Raw genomic sequence first — 27036 nt, forward strand, 5'->3', positions numbered from 1 at the left:
TTTGCATTTATGTTCATCAGGGATATTGGCCTATAGTTTGTTGTTGTTGTTATTATATCTTTGCTAAGTTTTGGAATCAGGTGGAGGCTGACTTCATAGAATGAGTTGAGGAGGAGTGCCTCTTCCTCAGTTTTTTGGAATACTTTCAGTAGGAATGGTACCAGCTCATCTTTGTACAACTGGTAGAATTCAGCTGTAAATTTGTCTGGTCAAAGGCTTTTTTTGGTTGGTAGGTTTTATTATTATTATTATTATTACTCATTCAGTTTCGGAACTGATATTGGTCTGTTCACAGCTTCAATTTCTTCCTTATTCAATCTTGGGAGACTGCATGTTTCCAGGAATTTAACCCTTTTCTCTAGATTTTGTAGTTTGTGTGCAGTTTTTCATAGTAGTCTCTGAGGATCTTTTGTATTTGTGTAGGATGGGTTGTAATGTCCCGTTGTCATTTCTGGTTATACTTATTTGGATCTTAGAGAGAGAGAGAGGCAGGCTGTTAATCTAGCTAGCAGCCTATCAATCTTGTTTATCCTTTCAGATATCTAACTTTTGGTTTCATTGATTCCTTGTATGGATTTTTGAGTCTCAGTTTCATTTTCACTTTAATTTTAGTTATTTCTTTTCTTCTGCTAGCTTTGGGGTTAATTCGTTCTTGTTTTTCTAGTTCCTCTAGTTTTGATGTTAGATTGTTAATCTGAGATTTTTCTAACTTTTTAAGGTAGACATTTAGCACTATAAACTTTCCTCTTAACTCGGCTTTTGCAGCATCCCAAATATTTTGGCATGATACGTCTCTGTTTTCATTTATTTCAATGAAGTTTTTTATTTCTGTCTTAATTTTGTTGTTTATCCAAAAGTTATTCAGAAGCAAGTTGTTTAATTTCCAAGTTGTTTAATTGTGTGGTTTTGAGAGATCATTTTGGTATTGAGTTCTCTTTTTAGTCAACTGTGGTCCAAGAGTGTGATTGGTGGTATTATATTGGTTTTTTTAAAAATTTATTCAGACTTGCTTTTGGCTGCACATATGGTCAATCTTGGAGTGTGTTCTGTCACGGATAACAAAGAATGTATATCTGTAGTTGATAGGTGGCGTATTCTGTAGATGTCTATGAGGTTCTATTGGTTATTTAAGTCCAGAATTTCTTTGTTAGTTTTCTTCCTCAATGATCTGATGCTGTCAGTGGGGTGTTAAAAATTTCTCACTATTATTGGGTGGCTGTTTGCATCTTTATATAAGTCTAGAAATACTTGATTTATGAATCAGGTTGCTCCAATGGTGGGTTTGTGTATATTTAGGATAGTTAAGTTTTCTTGTTGAATTGAACCCTTTATCACTATGTAATGACCTTCTTTGTCTTTTTTTACTATTGTTTGTTTAAAGTCTGTTTTATCTGATATAAGAATAGCAACCCATGGTCTTTTTTCTCTTCTACTTATATGATAGATCTTCTCTAACCCTTGACTTTGAGCCTATGGGTATTGTTATATGTGAGATGGATCTCTTGAAGACAAAGGATGGATGTTTTTTTTCTATCCAGCTTGCCACTCTGTGCCATTTAAGTAGGGTGTTTAGACCATTTACATTTAAGGTTAATATCTGTATGTGAGGTTTTGATCCTATCATGCTTTGAATTTTTTATCTGTCATTACTGAGTTTCCATTTTGGTTAGGGACCATTGCTGGAGAGAGAATGTTGGTGATGTCACTGCATTTGGATTTTTTTTTATGGTGCCAGAATTCTTTTGCTGGTTCCTTCTCATCTGGAGACATTGGTGTTTCTAATTTTTGTAGTTATTTGTGTGGGGGTAGGATTTTTTCTTTTTCTTTCTTGCCCTATAATTTTTTTTTTTCCCCACTTTCCCTTTCCCGCTCTCCCTAAGTGGTATCACTGTAGAGAATGCTGTGTAGGATCTTCTGGCTTTACTTCTATTGCCCTAATAGGCACTTCTGTTGTCAAGTTTTATATTGGGCTGTGCAGTTCAACCTAAGAGCCAGTGGATAGTGCTCATGGGTAAGAGCCAGTTTGGGCCAACACAGCTGGATATATACTTGATCACTGTGTACTGGAGAAGCTCTGTTGCCTCAGGCAATGGGCTTATTCACAGAGTACACAGGTATCTGAGTTCCCTCCTTAGCCCCAATGGGGTGGGGGCCAAGATGGGCAGGGCTGGAATAGACAGGTCTGCCTGCAGGCCCCTTGATGGCATGCACATGCAGAAGTGCCAAGGGAGAATCCATTGAGGCGTCACCAAGTGCCCAGAGTCATGCCTAGGCATGGAGCTGAGAAAGTTTCCCAGCTCCAGGTTCTCTGCACAGGGCATAGGGGCAGCCTAAACTCCCTGTCCATGAGAGTGGGTGCTCCACATGCCTGGAGATCTGCCTGGGTAGGGAGCAGAGAGGGCCTCACTGTACCAGAATCTCTGCCCAGGAGGAGTGGGTCAGCTCAGGCTGCTGGTGCAGGTGAGCAGATACTCCAAATGCCTGGGGATCTGCCTATATGTGGAGCAGAGAGGGCCCCACTGTATCATGATCTTTGCCTAGAAAGCATGAGGCAGTTTAAGCTGCTGAACCAGGGGGAGCATGTGCTCCTAATCTCTGGAGATCTGCCTGTATATTAACATGGCCCCCACCACTACCCCCGACACCATGATCTATGCATTGGAAGGGTGGGACAGCTCAGGCTGTTGATTCAGGCAAGGGAGTGCTCTGAATAGCTGGAGATCTGCCTGGGAATGGAGCAGAAAGGGCCCTATTCCACCATAATCTACATCCATGAAGGATGGGGTAGCCAAGCTACTGGTCCAGACAAGTAGGTGCTCCAGATGCCTAGATTTTTGCCTGGGGGTAGAGTGGAACAGGCCCCACTGCACCACAATCTCAGGGGAGCAGGGAGGGACACCCAGTGGTAACACAGGCAGACTAGTTCCAGGTTGCCAACTGGCCCTGGCTGCAAGTCTTGTCATCCAGGAGAAACTGCAGCTGTACCAGATCTCCTCCCACCTCAGGCCTGCAACAGGTGAGAGCACAATTCCAGTACCTACTGCTGAGGCACTTTCCACAATTCTGGCTATGGAGTCCCTACTGTGCTCCAGATCAAGTGCTCCAGTCTCTGGCCTGATACTACAATGTGTGCGTGGCTGTGCTGCTAGGTCACCAAAGAATGACTGAGACTTTGTATGCACCCTGATCAAAAATGGCATTCTGCTCTCAGTCCTGGGTGTGGGAAAATGCTTGCAGCTTTTCCCAATGTCTTTTCCTCACAAAGTCTCCAAGCCTCTCCCCAAATTAGCTCTTGGCTTTGGGAGAAACAAAGTGCTCTCCTTTGGCCTGGGTTTCTTGAATCTGCAGTGGAAAGGTGAGTTTCAGAGGGAGGCCCTCTGCCTCTTTCACATACTTGGGGTCACTCATTTTTATCAGCTGGACACTGATAGAATCTGGGGTGTCCTTCACAATTTTGATGGATTCCTATTTTCCTTTTTGAATTAAAGCTCACAGATTTGGTCTTTATGCACTGTCTTGCTATTTCCAGGTGGCTGAGATGTATTAAAAGTCTCTAATCCCCCATCTTGAGGGGAGCAAAATCAACTTTTTTTGTATCTATTTCTTTTATCTTTCAAAGAGTATGTAAATCATGAAACAAGACAGAATATGAGAATATGCCTTCATGTTTCCAGGTGGTCTCTTATTTCCCCTTTTTTCCAAAAAAAAAAAAGCTTATGGTTTTAAAATGCTGGGAAAAAATTAAGTAAGCACCATTTTGTATAATGTCTTTTACCTAATCCTGAATTGAGTTGTTATTCTGGAAACTATAAAAAGTCAAACAAGGTTGAGAGAAGTCACTCTTGAGGCCAGGAGATCCCTAAGTGTAGTATTCTGTAGGTAGTTCACTTCCCTTCCCATTAGCAGCAGAATAATATATTCTCATTAACAGGTTCAACTTATGTCTATGCTGAAACCTCAGAACCAATAAATTGTGTATCTACTTAGTTAAGTAAAACTGATTTTCAAAATCAGGTGGATGTGGACATGTTTATATTTATTTACTTCAAGAGATCTATCTGAAGGAAATGGTAATGTTTAGTGCCAAACTATTCATAATACAGAAAGATGTGAAACAACATAAATGCTCAACAATAGGGAGATAAATAAAAGAGTGTAGCAATGTAGTTGACTAAAGTAATGCAATATAAATACAACAGGAAAGAATTTCATGCAGAAATATTTATGAATATTTTTAATTACATGAGAAAGTCCTCATAATGTAATACTAAATTAAATAAATAGGATACTAAATTAAGTACAATATGAGCTCACCAATGACATAAATAGGCACATAATATGTCTTTCAACAAATACCTCTCGGTAATCAAATTTTGATTTTCTTCTTTATGTTTTTCTGTATTTCCCAAATTTTCTACAATGAGCATATAATTATTTTTAATAAGACCCAAACAGGTTATTTCTTTAAAATCTCATGGCCAGTTTTCAGTTAATCCAAAGATAAACCATCTTCACAACTCGTAAACAAGTCTTTTGATGTGAGATAATTTAGGAGGTAAAAGATTCTAAATTACTATAGTACCTATTTTTGCATTAAATAAAGCCTGCCTTTATAGCCAATCACAACTGTAGAAAGTCTGAATTATCTCATATGTCTTAAATTACATATTAAATATCTGACTCCATGTAATATGTGCATTTTAATCACTTAGAAGTATGTAGGCAAAAAGGAATAAAAGTTCCTACTTCCTTTTCCAAAATATTTGTACAGTGTTTCTAAAAAAAAATTTAAAAAAAATGTATTTTAGTTACTTTAAAATTCTAGAGCTAATACACCAGATCTGAACAAGTGACATGAATATTGAATATTGTCAACTGCCTAAACTTGTAAAGTCACTATTTCCACAACTAAGAATCTAAGATACAGGGTCTGACCTAGGATTTTGTGTTTCTTCCAGATATCAACACAAAGATGTTGACATTTCTGAGTATTGTTATGGTTTGGCTGCCAATAAGAGACAATGCAAACTTGAATCTCCACTGAGACCTAATATAAATAGTCACAGTTGGCCAGGCGCGGTGGCTCATGCCTGTAATCCCAGCACTCTGGGAGGCCGAGGTGGATCACCTGAGGTCAGGAGTTCAAGACCAGCCTGGCCAACATGGCAAAACCCCATCTCTACTAAAAATGCAAAAATTAGCTGGGCCCTCGTGGTGCACACCTTTATTCCCAGCTACTTGGGAGGCTGAGGCAGGAAAAACGCTTGAACTTGGGAGGCGGAGGTTGCAGTGAGCCAATATCGCACCAGTGCACTCCAGCCTTGGCGACAGAGCAAGACTGTCTCAAGAAAATATATAAAGTAAATAGTCACAATTCTGAATTATTGGAACTTAAGTCTTTACTGTTCTTGAGGTTTTCAGAATGGTTCCTTGGTAAATATATCTCACCATGCACTCAGAAAATATCATCCTCTCCTGACAGCCTCTATTTTAAATCCACACCAATTTGTAAGAGTGCCTTTCTAGTCACCAGAAATAATAAAATACTTCAGTTCTTTTTCACTAAATGAAATTATAATTACTTGCTTTAAAAATACTTAGTTCTAGACTAAATATAGAGGGCAAAAAAAAAAAAAAATTTAAGAGCAAGGATCCTCATCCAATATTGTGAGCATTATTTCTTAGTTTTCCTTCTCAGACCTAGTGGAATTTTTCTCAGTTTCAACTTGATGACTCTTTCAAACAGGAAAATAACCTTTGAGCTCAGTAAGGACAGAGACTGTATCTTTCTCATTTTTGTGGCACTATAGCCAAAAACTGACTGGCACAATATAGATGCTCTGTAAATGTCTGTAGAAACCAAGACAGTTTGGAGTTTGATCATCAAGCCCTTCACAAGGATTGAGCAGAGTAGCTGATGGTATTAGTGTAGGGAGAATTCTATATGCATGTCTATGATGTTGTAGAAAGGCCACACCTCAGGTTTGTAGTGTATCTTAAGATTGCCATTTTTAATTAAAAATATCCTGTAGCATTCTTGCTTTGAGAAAAAAACAGTTGGAATTCAAGAACCCAATAAGAGAATTAATAACTTTGCTTTGAAAGTACATGCAATTTCAGAGCTGTCAATTTTAACTATGTCTCTTTAAATACTTTTTTCTTCTAGAATCCAACTGGGTAGGTGAAGTTTTTTTTTTTTTTTTTTAATTCCATTATAGAAGTAATAGCCCTGTTTTGGTGTTTTGTAAGCAGGTAATATTCTGCTGGTGACTGTCTTCACAGTAATGCATTGCTGTGAATTCTGAATTCTATTATTTTACATCTATAGCAGCGTAAAGTGTATTTTTTATAAACAGCAAACTTCACCTCATAAAAATTCATTACATAAGGGCATAAGCAAGTGCTTCTCCTTCTAGTCATTGGCAGTAAGTGATTCATCAGTTTTTCACAGAAAAACAATTTCATTGCAGATGTTCTGTAATTTCCAGTACTCCTGAATTGTGGAGCCATATCACACAATCCCAATGCAAAGAACATAAGGACTTTTTTAAAGGTCGGTGCTTAGTCTCTTTAATAGGATTGAATATCACTTGCTGTCTCATCTGTTTTATTTTTTAAAAATTAAGAAATCAGACTCCTTTGCTTTCCTATATATGTTGATTCCACACATGGATGGATAACTGGTAGCAAATTCAAAACCAACAGATTTCTTCATATTTGAAACAATGACATTCAGTCTTTTCCCTGGAATCAAAGTGGAACTATTAAGAGAAACAAAAATTTTCCCAAACCTAAATCCTTTTTCTTCAATCGTGCTTATTTTCACTCTTTTTTTACCCCAGGGTAAGGAAGTCAGGCAGAGGGCTGGGGGAAATTCAGAAGTGTCCATCTATCAATTAATGGAGCTCCTGAGAATTTTCCTCAGGTAAATTTCCTCGAGGACACTGATAACTTGAGTGTGGTTTTGTCTAGCATTTCAAGGTTGAGAAGTTGAAGATGGGTATTCAGTATAAAATATGGAAATAAGAGTGGGGGAAAGCCTGCAGACTCAGTGATGGTCTAAGGCCATATATGATAAAAGAAAATTTCTCAGAAGTACAAAAGATTTCTCTCAGAAGATTAAATACCTCCTAAAAGGCTTATGAAATTAAAGTCCAATTTTTTTAAGAACATCATCCTTGGATTGAAAGGTTGAATCAAAAGCATGATAATTAAATTTACTTATAATACAAAGTTATGAGCTATTGCAAGGGTGAAGTGATAGATTTTCAAGATCGCCAATTTGGTTCTGAAGCTAGTCCTCATTTCCTCCTCTGCCTTCTATTGCAGCTCTAGTTACCCACATATTTCCTTTAATGTGTTAAATAAGTAATGCCCATGGACTTGGTCTCTGCAGGGTCACTCTTAGGCAGAGGTCTCCATGTGTGTTTTAAAGGTATAAATATCTGCCCTTAGCTCTGCCATGGTTCCTGGAATTTAATCATCAATTGAAAGTAGTATGTCTATAAGGGCAGAGCATTATCTAAAATGTAAATTCCATGCAATTTGCTGCCGCCTTTTGTGGATTTCCTGCTAGAACCAGTCAGAGATTAGAGGCAGCTGGAGTGGGAGAAAGGTGGCTCGTATACATACATTTATAACCTATAGAACCACCAATCAAAATCTATTCTCTTTCCTCATCTCCCTAACCACTAATTTTTTTTAAACATTACCTCTTTTTACTTACTATCCTCTAAATTCATGTTCATTTTATTTTTATTTTAGTTTATTTTTTTAGGGGCAGGGGTCTTGTCATGCTTCACAGGCTGGTCTTGAATTCCTGGCCATAAGCAATCCGCCTCGGCCTCCGGAAGTGCTGGGACTATAGATGTGAGCCACTGTATCTGGCCCTCTAAGTTCATTGTAAACTGGCTTCTCGTTTATACAAACTAAAACTTAAAGCCACATGAATGATTAAGCCTAGCCTCTCGCCTCATTCAGCCAAATGATTATTGAACACGTTTTTCAATATTGTTTTTCAGTATGTTGGGCATTAAGAATCCAAAGATAAATAGGAGATTAGAGTCTACCAAAGGAGAAGGCAATGTGAGTAAATAGACAAAGTGCTCGGAGAGCATTGAGAAATGAGTGATTTATTTCATCAGAGACCTGTAGAGGCCTTCCGGGGACAATGACGTTTCGGTTTAGTCTTTAGGTATATAGGATATCTTCAGGTAAAGAAATTTAAAAAGGACATCAAAATGGGATATACACACATGTACACACACGTCACCCACAGACATATATACATATGTTTTTATGGATATGTGTGTGTATACACAGAACCGTTAGATTTCCTCATATCTAAAAACAATAACATTCAAGAATATCTTAAGAGTATGTAAGTTATTGAGACTTATGAGCCCCTAACAGCCAAGTTAAGATGAGTAGTCATTCAACAATCATCAAGGACTCACATTCTGCCAGACACTGTGCTAGGTAAGCATCAAGGACGCAAAGACAGTAAATACAGGACATGTTTTCTGCCCTTAAGAAACTCACAGTTTTCCTGAAAACTAGTTAATCACTATGGAAAACAGGGTCCAGTGAGAACAGGATTTTATGCAAGATCAAGGTGAAGATCGAGTCATAACATAAGACATCCTTTAGGAAAGAAAGCACAGACTGGTAATCCCAAATTGAGATTTTTCCAGGGCCACTAGGGAAGGCTAAGGATGCCTTGGAAGACAAAGGGAAGCAAAACTAGAGAAAAGGCTGTTGAAAGAGGACAGACCAAATAGCAAACAAACTTTGGCTGAAATGAACCAAAAATTCATCATTCTACCAGATGGCGGTACCCTTTTAGAACTTTTTACTCTGTGAGATGTGTTATAAGACACTCTTTACAAAAGAGACAACTAAGTAATTTCCCCAGGGTTACACAGCAAGGGTGAGAACTGAGGTCTTTCTGATGCAAAATCTACCCTCTTTCTACAACGCCCAGTCGCCAGAGGCTCATTGTTTAACTGGCTTGTCCATACCCTCTGCAATACACTGATCTCAACAAAAATCAGAAATGTGTCAAATTAAAAAAAAGGTCACGCAGATGGAACTACCACTAAAAGTAGGGGCGATATGAGAATAGAAACCAACTAGAATGTCCTGAGTAGGTAAAATTGAGATAGAAGAGATACAGTATATTCTTGAGATACTTGGATACATGAGAGGAAAAGCCCACGTCAAGACTTTCTTTGACTCAAGAAAGGGAGGATAATGATTCAGAAAGGAAAGAGTTACTGTTTTCTCAGAACTCAACATTGTGCCTCATCCATGGTTGTACTCAATAATTACTTGTTGAATGACTAGAAGAATGAATGTCAAGGGAAAGGGAAAACACTAGAGATGCTGATTTTAACTTACATATTGGCAAAGCTATTTTCTGGTGGTGATGTTTGTAATAAAAATACCAAGTATTGTTGGGAGTATAGAGAAGTTAGCATCTTCTTAAACTACTGTACCAGTATAAATTTTTTTGGAGAGCAGATTGGTTATATGCATCAGCAGCTTTAGAAAATGCCCCCTTTTCACAAGAAATTATAGTTCTATAATTTAATACTGCTAATAGAAGGATTTATTTACCAGGATGTGCATCTCTATTTACTATGGCAAAAATTGCCAACAACCAAAAATCTCCCAAAGGAGATACATTACATAAACCATGCTGTAAAAGAATATTTAATAATACTGTAGTATTTTATCTATTATTTAGTAAAAAGTAAAAGTTGGTTATAAACAAAATGTACAATATCATCCTGTTTTCCTAAATACAGAACATGTATATTTTTATATTTAAGTCTATTATAAAAGACTAGATAAATTTGTAGTAAAAATGTTGGCAGTAGCCATCTATGGGAGATTTAGGTAATTTGTATTCCCTTCTATGTGATTGTATGTATTCTCCAAATTTTCTACAATAAATATATAATTATTTTATAGAAGGAAAAAAATAGGATCAGGCTGGTGGCTCAGGACTATAATCACAGCATTTGGGGAGACCAAGGTGATAGGATTGCTTGAGGCCAGGAGTTCCAGGCCTGCCTGGACAATATAGTGAAACCGTGTCTCTACAAAAAAATTAAAAATAATTAGCTGGGCATGGTGGTGCATACTTATAGTCCAAGCTACTTGGGAGGATGAGGCAGGAAGATTGCTTGAGCCTGAGAATTTGAGCAAGACCCTGCCTCAAAAAACAAAACAAAAAACAAAACAAAAAACAAAAATACAAAAACCAAAATTTTAAAAAAAACATAAAAATGTAAAAGCAAGCAACAAAATGAGAAAAGTATCAAATTATATAAAAAGTAGAGTTAATGTACTTAATTCCCACCTATCTACCAAAAAATAATGAGCACAAATACAAGAAAAAACAATCCTCAGAAAAAAAGAAATGAAAATGGCTAATGGACTTATAAAAATATGTTCTACTTGGCCAGCAATGAAAGAAATGGTGATTAGAATCAAATTAGAATAACAATGTACTATATGAATATGAATATTTATTATTGTTGAAAGCCCGGTAATGATATATTTGGGGAAAGCAGGTTTCCAGAATGAATGAAGAGCCTTAAACAACCATAGCTTTTGACCCAAGATTTCTACTTCTTAGAATCTGTCACAGTAAAGCATTCAGAAATGGGGACAATGAATTATGCAAAACATGTATATTACAAAGTGATATGCACTCCTATGGTTTACATATGTATATGTCGAGGAATTTATGGAATAAATCCTAGGAAAGCTTACATTGAGTCACTTGAGGTGTTTTGACTGAGACTGAAAATTAAGGAAGATAACTTCTGCATGTTGACATACAATACTTTCAATTGGTAACAATGATAATATTCTAAATTCAATTATGGTTGATATATCATAAAGGTGTACATTTCTAGTCAATTAAAAAATGCTACTTGAATCAAAATTTTTTTTTTAGTTAGCTTGTTAGATCAAGCCAACAAGGAAATAAAAAACAATGAAGAAAAGGGTATTGTGTTTGTTGTTATTGCTGTTGCTGCTACAGTTTTTATTTTAAATGCCTGTCACATGGTAACATTCTATAAATGAATATTGATGAATAAATTAAATGTGAGTCCTTCTTTTTAAATAGTAAGGTGTTTGAGTTTAACTGAGTTCACTGTACCACCGATTTTTCCAGTGTTTATTTTCCTCTAAATCTTACAATTCTGATTAAACTGCTATCACCAGAAATAGGTATTTGTATACATAATTGCTAGACCCAATGTTCTACTTGGCTAAAAACACCAACTCTAAGATACTCTGATCTGTCAGAAACTGTTTCTAATCTTCAGTGAGGCCTATGGTTTGGAAGGCAGAGTGTGTTCCAAGATGCTCAGCAACCTCTTGAACCAGGAAACAGGATCTTTATCTTCCTGACCTTCTATTTATCTTTTGAAAAGACAGAAGCAATAACATTAGCTGTGTAACTAACCTGCTAGCTCAGGTTCCTCTTTGTCCTTCTTAGTGGGCTCTTTCCATTTTTCTGTTTTCTTTCAGCATTCTCTACTGCTGAAGTATTTGGCGGGGGGGGGGAAGCTTTTCTATTAACTTACATTTTTTATGGAAAAAAAGTTTATTTTCTTTAAATTAGTTGATCAAGTTAATATTCAGTGAAAACAAGGTATTTGATGTTTATTATTCTTACTTTCTTGTTTCAGTGAAATATAGATACTTTATACTTGTACACTTATTAACAAAGTCAGGTCCTGACTGAAGACCTCCGTTTTGAAATAAAAATGATGTCCTAGCTCTAAAGTACGTCCAGTCAAAGCAATTGAGTTTGAAGCACAAAACAACACTAGCGATCTCATTATGTATGTTAGAAAATATGGGGAATGCACATAATCTAGCCAAAGACTAATCAGGATTTCATCCACAACTCTTCATACTAAAATAATCTATCAAGTAGGATTTTTAGGCTAAAGCTATATAAAATCACAGTCAACTGTAGTAAATATTATACTGATATGCAAATATAAAAAATTAAATGTTTCCCAAGGTTCTTCTATTTTTTTCCTGAATCTTTGTAGTTGAGGAATTATTCCTTTTACAAAAACCAAATGTTCTTCCTCTTCCATTGCATAGTAGGCTTTTATCTGTGATCATAAATTTACTGGCCACAGTGCTTATTTGGTAAGTAATCATAAAATCACAGGCTTGAAAGTACTTTTTTAAAGAATACCTCTATAAAACCTTTATCAATTGGGTATTCAGACTCCATTTTATTACTTTCAGTAACTGAATTCACAGTCTCCCAAGAAAAAATCAGTCATGCTTTTGAGATGTTTTATTTACTTAAAGTGTTTACCTGTCATTTAAAAATAGTTGTCTACTGGTTGTAATTCTGTCTTGTAAAGCCATTAGAAAAAGTAGAATATTCCTTCCTCAAGAGAGTTCTTTATATATTGAAGTAAAACACAGCATGATTGTCTTCATTTACTCATGTCCAATCAGTCACCCCTAGCACCAACCATACACCCATGCTGCAATGGAAGCTGGGTCAAGAAGCAGCATGGGAGCTGAAATTCAGGCTACACTCTATGTGCTAAGTGTTGGACCCCAACACTGGGACTGTATCCACCCATAGAAGATGTCTTTTTATAATTTTCATGAAAGTACTTCCATTTGGTCCTCTTGTCATGCTTTTTATCTATATGATTTAGTTTATCTCAAGAAGGAACCTTCCTCTTATTGAGACAAAGTTGTCATTTGAGTTTAGGGGACCTGTGTTCTTTACATGACATGATTTATAATCTCCCCTCTCTGGTTGCTTCCTAAATTTTTCTATTGTTATCAATATGCCAACATCACCAACTTCTGAAAGATAGATTTTTTCTTAATCTAGTTGTTCCTAAAAGTTATATATTGTTATGCAATAAATTATACTGTAGCACCATTTTTATTATCCTGTGATTCTATTCTTCAATAGCTCTTGTCTAATTACTTTATCAAAGCTGAACTTTTGGACCTGGCTTTCAATGACTTATAGATTGGATCTATCTTACTTGAAAATTTAACCCAAAAGGTTCAAAACTGAACTGATTATCATTATCCCCAAACCCTCCTCTTTACTATGTTCTTTTAATTGTCCCACCATCTATTTAGTTACAATGAAAGAGAAGCTGTAATTATTTCTTGACTTCCCCTCCTCTCTCACTCTTCCATTCAGTTGTTCCCCCAGCTCTGCAATTCTACATTTGTATTGCCTTATATATCCTTTCTACTCACTACTCTTCATTTCTACTTCCCTGCCCTAGTTTGGATTATAATACTCTCTGACTTCCTTGTCTCCTATCTAGACACCCAATGCATCTCTAACAATGCTGCTTGCTATTTAAATTTTAAATTAATCAGACCTTTTAAGTCTGTTTTCATCCTACTATGGACATGCCTGAGATTTGGTAATTTATAAAGGAAAGAGATTTCATTCACTCACAGTTCCACATGACTGGGGAGGCCTCACAATCATGGCAGAAGGCAAAGGTGGAACAAAGTCAGGTCATACATGGCGGCAGGGAAGAGAGCATGTGTAGGGGAACTCCCCTTTAAAAAACCATCAGATATCATTAGACTTATTCACTATCACAAGAACAGCATAGGAAAGACCCACCCCAATGATTCAATTACCTCCCACTGGGTCTCGCCCATGATATGTGAGAATTATGGGAGCTACAATTCAAGATGAGATTTGGGTGGGGACACAGCAAAAACCATATCAGGCCTCTACACTGTTTTAAAAGTTCTTTGATGGTTTCCTATTTAAGTAAAAGGAGAAATGCCTAATTCTTTTGGCATGGCTTCAAGAACCTTTGATTCTTTGCCCCATTTGCTCTCCACAATGGAAACACCATAAACTTCCAGGGTTTTGTGTGTGTGTGCTTCAGATGATTCCCACTTCTTTTTTTTTTTTTTTTTTTTTTTTTTTTTTTTTTTTTTTTTTGAGACGGAGTCTCGCTCTGTCACCCAGGCTGGAGTGCTGTGGCCGGATCTCGGCTCACTGCAAGCTCCGCCTCCTGGGTTCACGCCATTCTCCTTCCTCAGCCTCCCGAGTAGCCGGGACTACAGGCGCCCGCCACCTCGCCCGGCTAGTTTTTTGTATTTTTTAGTAGAGATGGGGTTTCTACCGTGTTGGCCAGGATGGTCTCGATCTCCTGACCTCGTGATCCGCCCGTCTCAGCCTCCCAAAGTGCTGGGATTACAGGCTTGAGCCACCGCGCCCGGCTTCCCACTTCTTTATAACTCTGATGCTTCCCACTTCTTTGCAAATGGCAAGAACTAACATGGCTCCAACAACCTATTATCTTTGTTTCTAGTTCATGTCAATTTTCTGTGGTCTTAAATACTAATCATTCTTCAAAATCAGGGTAGAAACTAGTAGTTGAAATTTATTTATTGTGAATCAAATACATTCCCTAAAGATGGCACTTTAAATTTCACCACGATTTCTGATGGTTTTTCTGTTCTTAAAACTGTGATATAAATTTATCATTTCCACTCTTAGTAGACTCTGCCCTGTTGTAAATGACAGCAGCACATTTGATTATAATATTATTTGTACCTCTTGCTCATTATCTGGCACTTAGTGAATTTAATATACTTTCAAACTGTAAGAACTTTAATATTCCTACTCTGCAAGTCCACAGATTATGGAATCTTCATATAAGAGCATGACCACATTTACTGAAACATTTACTAATCGTTTTCCCCCATACTAAGTAACAGAGGATTTGAACCTATGAAGAAGCTAGTTCTAAATGTGTCTTACATTTTCTTTTGCTATGTTATGTTGAAACATCAAGATGTTTTAATGCAAAAAAGAATTTAACGTAACTTCTTATCAGCAGAAAGCTCGCTTAGTTCCTTGTTATCAAGCGTTTCTCATTGTTCAAGTAGAGACAGGGTAGATAAAAAGTCTCCTAAAAGTTTAAAATAATTTGAAACCCAAAGATGGAAAGTTGGGCTGAGACAGATCAGATCTAAACCTGAAATACATTAGGGTATCCAGACTTCCTACAGTTTCAAAAGTGATAGAGATCTGCTGTCTCTCTTTAAGCTCAATACCCCCTTGCTTGAGTAACATATTTCTTAAAAATAAATAATAAACAATAACCTCTCTTACTAGGATCTTAACTATTTGAGTTAATTGAAAGGTCAATATCTAGCTGGCTTTGAGTTTATCTCAAAAGATTCAAACCTCAAGGAGGAACAGCAACTGGACAGATCATAGTTCCTGGGGATGCACCACAGTCATACTGCTCCAGGAAGACACAGATATGAATTGAAAGGTAGGAAACCTAGACTGAAGAAGACAGTGCATGAAAATAAAACAGGACAAGACAGTCTGTGACATCAAAGATCCAGAAGAAAAGAAACACAGTCATTTTAAAATTGATCTCTCATTTCTTTGTTCTTTCTATGAATTGAATTATTAATATTTATGTTGTTTGAATAGTATTTGCTGCATTTTGAAAAAGACAAGTATCTGGAGTTAGTGTCCATTGTTACCAATCAATAAGGAGAAGGGTGAGATATTAACTATCTAAGAAGAGAGCAGAACCATCTCATTGTGATTAGTCTGAACCAGAGCCCCAGAGTCTTTTGGAATCTGATTCATTCCATCTGTTTTCATGGCAAGCATTTCATTACTTTATCTGAACTCTAGTAGCAGTCTCTAAAGTGTGTTTTTCAAACTACAGATCATAGCCCCCTAGGATTCATTAATCAATTTAGCAGGTTGAGAAGAGCTATTTTGAAAATAAATGAAAGTAAGTAAAAGATAAAGTAAATGTCCTCACTCATGTAAAGGGTAATGTATTAGTCAAAATAGACTAACCTATACTTGATACCTAAATGTCTTTAACACAATAAAAATCTCCTTACGTGTGCAAAGCCAATGCAGGTTAAATGAGCCCCTTCAGTCTTACAACTTCACAACATGGAATGAGTGGTCTTCAAGACAGTATGCCACCTGCAGCAGTGAAGAGAGAGGTTCAGAGCCACACAAGGTGTATTTAAGAGGCAGGCCTGGAAGTGGCTTTTATCACTCCTGCCCATATCCCATGGGCCAGTATTTGGTTGCATGGATCCAATTTACCTGTAAGGAAGACTGCACAATACAGTCTTCTCGTGCATATGGAAGAGGAAGTGGAAATAGAATTTAGACCAAGGCACTGTCATTATACCCAATCTTCATTGAGTTGAACATATATAAGCTGCTGTAGAAGAGATAAGTCAGCTATTTTAACAAATACCTAAACTTTCTTGAAACAGTAAGCAGAAATTTTATTTCTTTTCTGAAAAGAAGATACTATCTGTCACCAATGGGGCAAAAACTAAAGTTTATTTTTAGGTATTTGGATTTTCCTATCAAGTTGATTAAACTGACATGTATTGAACACCTGCTGAGTGTACCAGGCCCCATGGAAAAATCAAAGATGGATGAGATAGCAGTTCTTCCTGTTTCTCTCTCATCCCTTTCTATACCATCATTATTTATCCAACTGTGTACTCCATCAGAGCTATCCCACAAGACCCCAGATAACCACACTTGGAGACTTTTTCCCTAAAAAATTGGAAATATGCAAAATTTCCCCAGTTGGAGAAAAATTGCTACCTTATTGTGAAGAATTCCAGTTCTAGTAAAGAATAACCAGTGGACAAGACTACTTGTCCAGGCTTCTGATTTCTTTTGCTCAGACACCCTCCGTGGATTCTGCATCCATTGTCCCTTAATCCTAAAGCTTTGGCGCCTGCCTCTGACTAGATGATGCTATAAACTGAATTGTGCCCCCCGCCCATTCATATATTGAAGCCCAAGTTCCCAATGGGACTTTATTTGGAGATGGGGATTGTAGGTGGTAATTACAGTTAAATGAGGTTATAATGCTGAAGTCCTGACCTGATGGGATTGGTGGCTTTCTAAGAGGAAGAGATCTTTCTTTCTCTCCACTCTACGAACTGAGGGAATACTGTGTGAGAACACAGTGAGAAGGTATCCATCTGCAAGCCAGAAAGAGATCTCTCACTAGGACCTGAGCATGCAGGCACTCTGATCTCAGATTTCCAGTCTCTAGAAATATGAGAAAAATGTCTGGTACTTACACCACCTAGTCTGTGGTATTTTGTTTATGGCAACCTGAGCAGACTAAGACAGATGCTTACCTTGGACAGTCAATAATAGAATATATAAGGATTAAATATCTCCTTCTCTGTGCAGTTCCTTTTGCCTATCCAAGCTGAGTTAATTATTCCTATTTTTCATGCTATAGTCATTGTTTGTGTACACATTCTCTTGTGTATTAAAATGTAAGTTCCTGAAGAGTGGGAACTAATTCAAAGATAATCCTTCATGGTAAGAACACATGAAATAAATATGGAATGCTGTGTCAAGGTCACAAAAAAGTGTCATTTAGTAAGTATTGTGTTCGTGTTTTATGCAAGTTATCTATCTTAATACCTAAACTAACCATAAGAGGCAAACATTATTATCCACATTTCACAAATGAGAAAACAGGCTCAATAAGTCTCTGATGTCATATTGTAAATAATCAGTGGAACTGAGATTTGAACCAATGCGTGTTGGACTCCAAAGCTCATTTTCTTTTAATATTGTATTATAAACCTCCCCTCTTTTCTTTCCCCATATCTTACCCACCTTTTGGACTTGCTTTCAGAACCCTAGCTCAGCCTTAACCACTGTATCATCTCTACCCTTTACCTACTTCTGTGCTTTCCACCATCTCTATCCCCTAAACCTATTTGGCTTTCCTTGTCCTTAACACATTGGTATCTACATTATTGGAGCTGATACTTCGATTAAAACAATGCAATATTGTACTACGGAGTGCCTCTATATTTAATTATTTAACAATTACTTTCCTTAGTGTGCTACTCATGATAATATAGCTAATGAATCAATTTAATTAAATAAAAACATGTTTGTTCTGTTTTCTTTTAAAAAATATAATCTGATTCTCTTCATTATATTTATTGCTACAAAATTACAAGCTAAATTATTTGTTAAATTGCTTAAATCCATTGGGGTTTATTCTATCAGGAGTGGAAATATTTGTCATCACAAGTCTTTAATTACTTTTCCCACTCATAGTAGGCATTTACAAGTGACATATGATATGAATTTCTTAAATTATTGCAAACAAAAGAACAGTAAAACATTAGGTTCCTTAAAAGCCATAAATATTTTGATGATTCAGACAATAAGCAGCAATATAAATAGATTAATAAAATTAAGCGTGGTTCATATTCATTCTCTGGTGCAATTGATCCAGTAAAACATGATGCCATTCTAAGGTTTAAAGAGCCCTTGTAGCTGAAGGCTTAAATATGTCATTTTAAAATAAGTGTATCATTTAGATTTAATCGACTGTCTTCAAAGTATATGGCTTTAAAATATTTATGAGTGATTTTTGGTTATATGCAACCCACAGCAAGTCAGATTAAAAATAATACCGATAATAACCCATAATTTTGTTTTCAAAACAATTACTTTCCCATAAATTTTGTTTTCAAAACAATTACTTTCCTAATCACTGGTAATGTTTATATTATTCTTTGGGTTACTATTTTCATTAAATAAAAGATCTCCGAGTTTTAGCTCAAAGATAGTCCCACTATAGGGTTTTAAGTAAGTGAAAGCCTGTTACAAAAACCATGGGAGCTAGACATAAATTGAAGCTGCCACTGAAATTAATCTTTGCTCAATTCTGGATTTTAGGGTTCTTTTCATACTCTGAGATTAAAGATTTTGTGGAGAAAAGAATCAAAATCCCAAAGTGGGCCAAAATGCCCTATAAGATACAAATACTTTATTTGAATATGCCAAAAGAAAAGCTCTAACTACAGTATAATATTACGTAGGTGTTAGCCTGGATCCACTGATTCTAGGGTTAAAAATTAAAAAAGAGAATACATATAAAATGATTGGCATTGTTATTGACTTCAATTTAATTTTTATAAGGGTTGTTAGTCCTGCGCCAGTTGCCCCTTAATTGTTCAGCAAGGTCTCCAGTGGCCTTCTTCTCCACCTCTGTATTCCCAAGCAGTGCAATCTAATTGCAAATAATGGCTAACCATGAATCATGTAAATTTCATTCCATGGAAAGCCACATGGAAACTTCCACCACGAAGAATACCATTCACTCCAGTTATTAGAGATTCTAGGTTATTTGCACCACTGCTCTTGTTCAGTCATTCATTGTGTATCTTTTGCTTGTCTGCCAGTGGCTGCTGTGTTTAGCATGAGAAAAACAAAGTGAGAAGACATCGTTCCCCCGCTTAATGCACATAAGTTGTTCAGTGTATCAGGAATTATTGTGTTTTAATTCTCACAACAGCTGCCTTATAATGTAGATATCACCATTTTACAGATGGGGACAATCGCAACAAGAAACCTGAGACTGAGAGGTTAAGTGTTAAAGGTCACAGAGCTAATAGGTTATGGAACTTTTGTTCACATGAAAGGTAGTTCGATCTCATTTCAAACCTATGGTCCTTTTATTATTGAGTTCCGTGTTCTCCATCAATTTAACTGTACAAAAGCTTATTGCATTTATTTTGTTTGTAAGTCTTCCGTAAATCATCCTCATTCTTTATATTCTTAAAGTTGACATTCTTCTATCTAGAGTGCTGTTTTTAATATACTTGATTTATTTAACAAAAATAATATTTAAAATGTTTTAGGTACTAACATGCATACAGGGGCTTGTGCAATAAGTAAGTTTTTACTTCCCCCATATGCAGAGAGAATAGTCCACAGAGACCACCTCTGCAGGAGCCCATTCTCTAGGCCAGTCATGACAGTGAAGCAGCCTTTGACGAGAAAGAGTGTGGTCAGGAAGAAGCATGGCTTGAAAAAGAGCCAGAGAGGAGTCTTAGTCATTCTAGAATTGGAGGAGTGATTTTTAACACGCCAGGAAGAAGTGAGTCAATAAGGAAGAATGTAAATCAAAAGGGTACGTGTAAAAGGAAAAACACAGTCACTTTTATGTAAATTGAAAGATCTGCTTTTGCCAGGAGGAAATTCTGGGAACTCTTCTGCACCTCGGCAAAATGCAGGCAAGTTCCCATCTGTTTTCTTCCCTCTGTCAGGAACAATTTTCCCAAACCAGTGGGGCATACAGGACTAGAATGGAAATGGGATGGATTGGAACTCATCTTTGCTGTGAAATCACAGAAGGTGCAGAGAGGCAGGGTTTTTGTTTTGTTTTGTTTTTTGTTTTTTGTTTTTTTCTTGTTTGGTTTCTGTTTCTGTGTTTTTTTTCCTTTCTTTTGAGCAGTTTTCAAGAGGTCATATGAGCTGGGCTCTGCCCTGAGACTAAGTCATTTCTAGAATATTTCTAGATTTAAATAGTAGACTGGAAGCCAAGAAGTTAATCATTTTTATTATTTATAAGTTAATCTCTATGGCAATAAAAATGAAGTTTGTTTTGTTATTTTAAAATTTAATTACAAAAAGCAATGGGTTTGTGGAATTTTATTAATATAAAAATACAGTTTTAATTTTAGTTTATAAAAATTTTAAGGACTAATTGTCAAACTGATTTTTCACATTTTTCATATTACATAATTTCCATTTTAACACATACAATTTGGAGTCTTATATTGCCATGTAAGTTTATGAGAGAAGGTATGGCACTTAAAAAATAAATTATACGTACATTTTCAGAAATTCAAGAAGCCTATGTCAGTATCCCCCTAGACATTTTTAATCTTTTCTCTAAAATCCCCATTCTTTGGTCAGTAAATTACTTTAATGCCTTAATTTATTCCCACAGTGGTCCCAATGTTAGTTTTATCTTGCTGATCTAACAAATTACCACAAACGTAGTGGCTTAAAACAACATAAATCTATTATCTTACAGTTCTTAAGTCAGAAGTCCAGTATGAGTCTCACCAGGCTAAAATCAAAGTATTGGCGGGTTGTGTTCCTGTCTGGAGGTTCTAGGGAGATCTGTGTCCTCATTTGGCTATGAGCAGAATTCAGTTTTTCACAGTTGCAGGATTAGAGCTCTGTTTTCTTGCTGACTGGCAATGGGGACCTTTAGCTCCTAGAAGCTTCTTTATGGTCATTGTTTATGGTCCTATGTCCCAGAATCAGGATGTTAGAGCCTTCTCGCATTGCCATCTCTCACTGACCACAAATATAAAAGGCTCTCAGGTTTTAAGGCCTCAGTATGATTAGATTGGGTCCATCAAGATAATCCAGGATAATTTCCCTACTTTAAAATCCTTAAACATAATCGCATCTGCTAAGTCCCTTTTGCCTTGTAAAATAACATATTCACAGATACTGGGGATAAGGGATTGGGAGTATTAGGGTATTTGAGAGAGCCATTTTTCTGATTACTACAGCTCCTCCTCCACCATAATGGAAGTCTGGGTTTCTTCAGATAATCCACCTTTCCCAATAACTCTCTCAAATTGAGGTGGATCACTACCCCAAATTTGTAATTTAAAAGCTACACATTAGGTGCCATGTTCACTACTGGGAAGCTGGGTACACTAAAATCTCAGAATTCACTGCTATATGATTCATCCATGTAACAAAACAACCACTTGTACTCTAAAAGCTATTGAAATAATTTTAAAAAGAGTACAAATGGAAAATCACAAACCATCTTTTCAAATATTTTAAAATTACAAATTCAGTTAACAAACTGTTAAATAAAATGTCAATTCTGTTCTGAAAAATATGTCCTCCATAACAACCTGGAAGGCAGGTTCAAATGTAAATTTCTCAGACCTCTAGGAATTCCTCTTCAGAGTGTAACAGAAGGAGAAAGCCACCCGGGCTTATTCTCTTTTCTTTCTCCTTCACATCCTTCCTCTGTCCAACACTACGCGGGTCCCCAAGTGCAGGCATCTTGGTAACAATGTGATTATTCCAAGCTGTCTAGTCTATAATGAACTGGTCCTGCTTTTCCAGAAAATCTTTGACTATATTGGTTAGTCCAGCCCCTCATTAGATGAATTACAGAAATTGAAGGAAAACTTGAATAAAGCAAAATGGAAAAAAATATTGAACCACAACAAAAAACATTACATAATCTAAGATAATCGTATATACTAATGAAACAGTACTTGTACAATACGTGTGTACAAGTCATGGACTCTCTAAGATGGCAGAGCAAATCTTAGGACTCAGAGATATTTCAGTTCAAATTATTTCTCTGCTTTTTCTTGGGCAAATCACTTTACCTCTTTTAGCCTCAATTCTCTTATCTATAAAATAGTGATGAGAGTATACCTGATAACTTATGATAAAAATCTATGACAGTTTCAAGATAAAACAAAGAAAAATAAACATGGAAAAGTGGTTGGCACCATGCACATAGTAAGTATTCAATAAAAGCACTCATTATTAAATACTGAATTTAAACAAAGTTAAATTTTATACTAATCAATTTATGTCGTACCTAAAACCGAATGACAGAAAAAGGTGAAAAATTAAAGCATTACAAAATATATTAAGACAAAAGCATCAAACCAAAGAAGCCAATATCAATAATCACCAAATTCGAAGTGAAGACAAATAATGATTAGTACAAAGGAGAACCATAATCTGATTTTCACTTTGAAAGTGTAAATGTAGCTATTAGGTTGACAATAGATTGTGGTGAAACAGAATGAGATGACAAATTTATTTCTCTCCCATATGAAAAAATAAATCCAGAGGTGAGCATCCCAAGTCTGGTCTGGAGGTCTCATAAGACATTAGAGACCCAAGTTCCTTCTGCTAATCCTCTGCTATACAATCCTTTGAACATTGACACCATTCTCAGAATCACAAGATGGCTACTGAATCTCTGGCCATGACATCCATACTCCAGCAGAATGAAGTAGGAAAGGCAAAGTTAACTCCATTAAAAGCCTATCTGGAAGTCTCACCCTCCACCTTCTATTTACATTTCATTGGCCAGGACATTGTGACATGGTCACACTTAACTTGAAAGGAAACTGGGAAATGCAGTTTTCAAAAAAGACATATTGCTGTCCAAATTAATATTACGATTCTGTTATTTAGTTTAAAACTTGAGCCTGAATATTGGGTAAACAACTAACAGCTTCTGCTACAAATCCTAGGACCCGTAAAAACATATTTGGAGGGGAATGTGCTTTTATAGATTTAAGAAGTGACACAGAAAACAAAAAAGAATAAAATTAATAAAAAGCTTGCTTTTGATTTACTTTTTTTGTAAAAACATTGGTGACTTTTTTTTTTTGTAATTTTCATTTCAGGTTTGCGGGTACATGTGAACGTTTGTTACATAGATAAGCAGGTGTCATGAGGGTTTGTTGTACATATTATTACATCACCTGGGCATTAAGGCCAGTACTCAATAGTTATCTTTTCTGCTCCTCTCTCTCTTCCCACCCTCCACCCTCAATTAGTCCCCAGTGTCTGTTGTTTCCTTCTTTGTGTTCACAAGTTCTTTTTATCTAGCTCTCACTTATAAGTGAGAATATGCAGTATTTGATTTTACTTTTCTACGTTAGTTTGCTAAGGATGATAGCCTCCAGCTCATCCATGTTTCCACAAAAGACATTATCTCATTATTTGTTATGGTTGCATAATATTCCATGGTGTATATCTGTACCACATTTGTCTTTATCCAGTCTGTCAATGATTCATATTTAGGATGATTCCATGTCTTTGCTATTGTGAATAGTGCTGCAATGAACATACATGTGCACGTGTCTTTATAATAGAATTATTTCTATTCCTCTGGGTATATACCCAGTAATGGGATTGCTGGGTTGAATGACAGTTCTGCTTTTAGCTCTTTGAAGAATCACCATACTGTTTTCCACAATAATTGAAGTAATTTTACTCCTGGCAACACTGTGTAAGTGTTCACTTTTCTCTGCAACCTCACCAGCATCTGTTATTTTTTGATAGTCATTGTGACTGGTGTCAGATGGTATCTCATTGTGGTTTTCATTTGCATTTCTCTAATGATCAGTGATATTGAGCCTTTTTTTTTTTTTTGTATGCTTCTTGGCGGCATATATGTCTTCTTTTAAAAGTGTCTGTTGGCTGGGCGCGGTGGCTCAAGCCTGTAATCCCAGCACTTTGGGAGGCCGAGACGGGCAGATCACAAGGTCAGGAGATCGAGACCATCCTGGCGAACCCGGTGAAACCCCGTCTCTACTAAAAAATACAAAAAACTAGCCGGGCGAGGTGGCGGGCGCCTGTAGTCCCAGCTACTCGGGAGGCTGAGGCAGGAGAATGGCGTGAACCCGGGAGGCAGAGCTTGCAGTGAGCTGAGATCCGGCCACTGTGCTCCAGCCTGGGTAACAGAGCGAGACCCCGTCTCAAAAAAAAAAAAAAAAAAAAAAAAAAAAAAAAAAAAAAAAAAGTGTCTGTTCATGTTCTTTTCCTATGTTTTAATGAGGTCATTTGTTTTTTCCTTGTAAATTTGTTGAAGTTCCTTATAGATGCTGAATTTTCGAGCTTTGTCAGAAGCGTGGTTTGTAAGTATTTTCTCCCATTCTGTAGGTTGTCTGATTACTCTATTGATAGTTTCTCGTCCTGTGCAGAGGCTCTTAAGTTTAATTAGATCCTATCTGTCAATTTTTGCTTTTGTTGCAATTGTTTTTGGTGTCTTTGTCATGAAATCTTTGCCTGCTGCTAGGTCTAGGATGGTATTGCCTAGGTTCTCTTCCAGGGTTTTTGTAGTTTGGGGTTTTATATTTAAGTCTTTGATCTATCTTAAGTCAATTTTTGTTTACGGTGAGAGGTAGGAGTCCAATTTCGTTCTCCTGTATATGGTTCGCCAATTTTTTCAGCACCATTTATTGAGTAGGGAGTTCTTTTTTTTTATTGCTTGTTTTTGTTGGCTTTGTTAAAGATCAGATGGCTGTAGGTGTGCAGCTCTGTTTCTGGGTTCTCTATTATGTTCCATTGGTCTATATGTCTGTTTTTGTATCAGTACCATGCTGTTTTGGTTAGTATAACACTGCATTATAGTTTGAATAAAATAATGTGATGCCTCCAGCTTATTCTTTTTGCTTAGGATTGCCTTGGCTACTATGGCACTTTTTTTGGTCATATGAATTTTAAAATAGTTTTTTCTAGTTCTGCGAAGAATGCCATTGGTAGTTTGATAGGAATAGTGTTGAATCTATAAATTGCTTTGGGCAATATGTCCATTTAAATGATATTGATTCTTCCCATCCATGAGCATGGGATGTTTTTTCATTTTTTTGTGTCTTCTCTGGTTTCTTTGAGCAGTGTTTCGTAGAGTTCTTTGTAGAGTCGAGATCTTTGTAGAGATCTTTCACCTTTCTGATTAGCTATATTGTTAGGTATGTATTTTATTATTTTTGTGGTAACTGTGAATGGAATTTTCTTCCTCACTTCGCTCTAGTCTTGGCTGCTGTTGGTATAGAAATGCTAGTGATTTTTGTACATTGATTTTGTATCCTGAAACGTTGCTAAAGTCATAGCTGAAAGAGCTTTGAGGCCAAGACTAAGGGGTTTTCTAGATATAGAATCGTGTTGTCTGCAAACAGGGATAGTTTGACTTGCTCTCTTCCTACTTGGGTGCACTTTCTTTTTCTTCATAGAAACAGATTTTTTTTTAAGTGTAAGTGAATGTTATATATAAAATTATATAATAATAATTTTGAAAATCTTGATGAAATTCTTGATACCCATAGAAAATTAAAGTTTCCAAAACTGACTCAAGAAGACAAAATGTGAATAAATCAATACATATAAAATTTAAAATCTTGTAAAAAATTTTTTTTCAAAAGTTATGTGATCTGCTCTATTTTACAGTTAAATTATTCAAAGCTTTCAAGAAAAAGATAAATTCTATTTTTAAAAGTTGTTCTGAGCCAGGAGGGGTAGCTCACACCTGTAATCCCTGCACTTTGGGAAGCCAAAGTGGGCAGATCACTTGAGCCCAGGAATTCAAGACCACCAGCCTAGGCAACATGTCAAAACCTCATCTCTACAAAAAATCCAAAAAAATTTAGCCAGGCATGGTGGGGCGTGCCTGTAGTCCCAGCTACCCAGGAAGCTGATATAGGAGCATCACCTGAGTCTAGGGAGGTTGAGGCTGCAGTGAACCTTGATTGTGCCACTATACTCAAGCCTGGGCAACCGAGTGAGATCCTATCCAAAAAAAAAGTTCCATAAAATTAAAAAGGGAAATAATAAATAAATTTAAAAAAAAATTAAAAAGGGAAAAACCTACAATTAATATAAAGAATAAACAAAACAATTAAATTATCCTGTTAACAAACCATGTCATAAGATACTGACAAAAAAATAGAATAGATGCAAATTCTAAAATGAAATAATGGCAAATAAACCCAGCACTATATAAAAAAATGGATGTAACTGTAATTTTCTGTTAGGAATCAATATACAGTTGACACTTGAACAACATTCCAGGTCAGATGGCAACCCCCACCATTTCATATATACATAGAAATCTGTGTATAACTTTTGACTTCTTTAAAACTTAACTATAATAGCTTATTGTTAACCAGAAGCCCTACCAATAGCACAGTTTATTTATTATTTATTTATTGAGATGGAGTCTCATTCTGTCACCCAGGCTGGAGTTCAGTGGCACAATGTCAGCTCATTGCAACCTCTGCCTCTGGGTTCAAGTGATTCTCCTCCCTCAACCTCCTGAATAGCTGGGACTACAGGCACGCAGCACCATGCCCAGCTAATTTTTGTATTTTTAGTAGAGATGAGGTTTTACCATGTTGACCAAGATGATCTCAACCTGTTGACCTTGTGATCTGTCTGCCTCAGCCTCCCAAAGTGCTGGGATTACAGGCGTGAGCCACTGCACCCAGTTGATAGCACAGTTTATTAACACGTATTTTGTATGGTATATGTATTATATACTGTATTCTTATAAGAAACTAAACTAGAGAAAAATGTGATTAAGAAAATCATAAGAAAGAGAAAATGTATTTACTATTCATCAAGTGGAAGTG

This window comes from Macaca thibetana, chromosome 8 (assembly GCF_024542745.1).
Source record: "Macaca thibetana thibetana isolate TM-01 chromosome 8, ASM2454274v1, whole genome shotgun sequence".
In the NCBI taxonomy this organism is placed as follows: domain Eukaryota; kingdom Metazoa; phylum Chordata; class Mammalia; order Primates; family Cercopithecidae; genus Macaca; species Macaca thibetana.